The sequence below is a fragment of the Chanos chanos genome, chromosome 15 (genome assembly GCF_902362185.1).
Source record: "Chanos chanos chromosome 15, fChaCha1.1, whole genome shotgun sequence".
NCBI classification, from domain to species: domain Eukaryota; kingdom Metazoa; phylum Chordata; class Actinopteri; order Gonorynchiformes; family Chanidae; genus Chanos; species Chanos chanos.
In genome coordinates this window covers 20,193,146-20,197,091 of record NC_044509.1, presented here as the reverse complement: position 1 = coordinate 20,197,091, position 3,946 = coordinate 20,193,146, and the positions used below count along the sequence as shown (strand labels likewise).

The following is a 3,946-nucleotide window of genomic DNA, read 5'->3' as shown; positions in this document are numbered from 1 at the left end:
ATTGTCACAAACACTGGCAAAACCTAAAGCAGGGCACATGGTGGCTGCTAAACAGGTCTTGAGATACTTGAAGGGTACTATTGACTACGAGTTGTGCTTCAAGAAAACTGATGAAGACTTGAATTTAATGGCATTCAGTGATTCTGATTGGGCATCGTCTTTGGAAGACAGACGTAGCACTACAGGATATTGTTTTAGCCTGACCAAACAGGGCCCTGTTATTTCCTGGAAGTCAAAGAGGCAACCGACAGTGGCACGATCTACTTGTAAATCTGAATACATTGGCCTAGCAACCACTACTGAGGAGAGCATGTATCTAACCCAGCTGTTAAATGGCATGGATAATAATGTTTACAACTGCACCAAGATCCATGGAGACAATCAGGGGGCCATTGCACTGAGTAAAAACCCAGTGAACAGACAGAGGTCCAAGCACATTGATGTGAAAAATCATTTCATTCATAATGCACCAAGTGAGGGTAAAATAGACATTGTTTACTGCCCATCAGAAGACATGGTTGCAGACATATTGACAAAACCTGTAGCAAAGATTAAAATGGTTAAGTTTAAAAGATTTTTCTTTGGAAACTAAATTGTACTTTGATAGTGAAATTGGCATAAGATGATGAGAACAAGTGGGGGGGTTACATTATATGTTCTCACCGCAGCACGGCCAACCCCCACCGCAGTCCTTTTCCACCGCAGAAGCGGGAGGTACGGCCCCTGGGCCAGCGGGGCCAGGCGCGGGCAGCCAGCCGAGTGAAGATCCCAACGGCAGCCGCGCTCCGAGCCGCGAGCCGAGAGCAGAACCCCGCCTCCTGGCTCCACCTGGGGACAAGCCCCGGGGAGAGGGGGAGGAAAGGACAGGGGGGGAGAGGTCACTGGGTGGACCCGGGTCTGGGCTTAGGGGTACGTAGGCACACGCCGAGACGCGCGTCTGCGGAGGACCCCCAGCTGCGGTCCTGCCCCGGAGAAGGGGGCAAGCCCGACGGATGGGAAAGCGACCCTCGGACAGGCGTGGCCCCGGGAAGGACCCAGGGCCGCAAGGTGCGTTCGAAGTGTCGATGATCAATGTGTCCTGCAATTCACATTAATTCTTGCAGCTAGCTGTGTTCGTCATCGACGCACGAGCTGAGTGATCCACCGCTAAGAGTCATGCTTTCTTTTTTTTTCTCCGTGCGCTAGGCAAAAGATGAGCAACGACGAAGGAACGTGTCTGGGGAGGGACAGAGGGGGTACGAGCCCGTCTGCAACCCCCGGCCCAAAACACACAGCACGGGAGCCCGCAACGTCCGCACCCCGCACCGGCAGCAGGAGCGCGGCGGCTGGAGTCTTCAAACCGCCCTGGCGGCAATGGGGTCACCAGGAGTAGGTACCCGTGACGGGGATGCTGGGGGTACAGTTCCTTTGTCCGAGGCCAGGGGGCCCGGGGGGGCGAGGCCCTCCGGATCCCAGCCGGCCAGCGGACGGCCCTAGTCACGCGAGGCAGACGGAGAGGAGGAGGGACGGGGCCCTCCTCCTCCGGCCGACATCTTAGGGGAGCGGAGGCACGCCCGGAGGCGTCACCCGTTAATGATCCTTACGCAGGTTCACCTACGGAAACCATGTTACGACTTCTACTTCCTCTAGATAGTCAAGTTAGATCGTCTTCTCGGCGCTCCGCCAGGCGGGGCCGATCCGAGGACCTCACTAAACCATCAATCGGTAGTAGCGACAGGCGGTGTGTACAAAGGGCAGGGACTTAATCAACGCGAGCTTATGACTTGTGCTTACTGGGAATTCCTCGTTCATGGGAAAGAATTGCAATCCCCAATCCCAATCACGAGTGGGTTTCAGCGGGTTACCCGCGCCTCTCGGCGCAGGGTAGGTACACGCTGATCCACCCATTGTGGCGCGCGTGCAGCCCCGGACATCTAAGGGCATCACAGACCTGTTATTGCTCCATCTCGCGTGGCTGTACGCCACTTGTCCCTCTAAGAAGTTGACGCCGACCGCACGGGGCCGCGTAACTATTTAGCATGCCGGAGTCTCGTTCGTTATCGGAATTAACCAGACAAATTGCTCCACCAACTGAGAACGGCCATGCACCACCACCCACAGAATCGAGAAAGAGCCATCAATCTGTCAATCCTTTCCGTGTCCGGGCCGGGTGAGGTTTCCCGCGTTGAGTCAAATTAAGCCGCAGGCTCCACTCCTGGTGGTGCCCTTCCGTCAATTCCTTTAAGTTTCAGCTTTGCAACCATACTCCCCCCGGAACCCAAAGACTCATGGTTTCCCGCACGCTGCCGGGCGGGTCAAGTCGGGAAGGGACGCCGCCGGATCGCGGGTCGGCATCGTTTACGGTCGGAACTACGACGGTATCTGATCGTCTTCGAAACTCCGACTTTAGTTCTTGATTAATGAAAACGTTCTTGGCAAATGCTTTCGCTTTCGTTCGTCTTGCGCCGGTCCAAGAATTTCACCTCTAGCGGCGCTATACAAATCAACAGAATGGCCTTTTCTCATTCTGACTGCTCTAGTAATTGCCAATGACAGTGTCCTGCTGACTACAGGTGAGGTTTGTCAGAAACGTCAATATCAATGTAAGTAGGACTCATTTTTTATTGAAAAATATTCACTAAAAATAAACAGAATGGCTTTTTCTCAGTCTGAGAGCTCTAGTAGTTGCCAATGGCAGTGTCCTGCTGACTACAGGTGAGGTTTTTGAGAAACGTCAGTATCAATGCCAGCAAGACTCATTTATATTCAAAAAATATTCATTAAAAATTAACAGAATAGCCTTTTCTCATTCTGACTACTGTAATAGTTGCCAATGACAGTGTCCTGCTGACTACAGGTGAGGTTTTTCAGAAACGTCAATATCAATGCAAGCAGGACTCATTTTATTCAAAAAATAGACATTAAAAATAAAGAGAATAACCGTTTCTCATTCTGACTGCTCTAGTAGTTGCCAATGACAGTGTCCTGCTGACTACAGGTGAGGTTTTTCATAAACGACAACTTTTATGGAAGCAGGACTCATTTTTATCCGAAAAATATTCATTAAAAATCAACAGAATGGCCTTTTCTCATTCTGACTGCTGTAGTAGTTGCCAATCACAGTGTCATGCTGACTACAGGTGAGGTTTTTCAGAAGCATTAATATCAATGCAAGCAGGACTCATTTTATTCAAAAAATAGACATTAAAAATAAAGAGAATAACCGTTTCTCATTCTGACTGCTCTAGTAGTTGCCAATGACAGTGTCCTGCTGACTACAGGTGAGGTTTTTCATAAACGACAACTTTTATGGAAGCAGGACTCATTTTTATCCGAAAAATATTCATTAAAAATCAACAGAACGGCCTTTTCTCATTCTGACTGCTGTAGTAGTTGCCAATCACAGTGTCATGCTGACTACAGGTGAGGTTTTTCAGAAGCATTAATATCAATGGAAGCAGGACTCATTTTTATTCAAAAAATATTCACTAAAAATCAACAGATTGACCTTTTCTCAATCTGACTGCTCTTGTAGTTGCCAATGACAGTGTCCTGCTTACTACGGGTGAGGTTTTTCAGAAACATCAACTTTTAAGGAAGCAGGACTCATTTTTTCCTGAAAAATATTCATTAAAAATCAACAGAATGACCTGTTCTCATCCTGACGGCTCTCGTAGTTGCCAATTACAGTGTCCTGCTGACTACAGGACAGGTTTGTCAGAAACGACAACTTTTAAGTAATCAGGACTCATTTTAACTGAAAAATATTCACTAAAAATCGACAGAAAAACCTTTTCTCATTCTGACTGCTGTAGTAGTTGCCAATGACAGTGTCCTGCTGACTACAGGTGAGGTTTTTCAGAAACATCAACTTTTAAGGAAGCAGGACTAATTTTTTCCCGAAAAATATTCACTAAAAATCAACAGAATGACCTTTTCTCATCTTGACTGCTCTAGTAGTTGCCAA

At 48.4% G+C, this 3,946-nt stretch overlaps 1 non-coding gene across 1 annotated transcript; it reads right to left on the bottom strand.

Moving 5' to 3' along the window:
• Positions 1-1,001: 1,001 nt before the first annotated feature.
• LOC115829054 (5.8S ribosomal RNA) lies at positions 1,002-1,155 on the bottom strand. The gene has a single exon (XR_004025980.1). It is a non-coding gene; the product is annotated as a 5.8S ribosomal RNA (ribosomal RNA).
• Between the last annotated feature and the right edge of the window lie 2,791 nt (positions 1,156-3,946).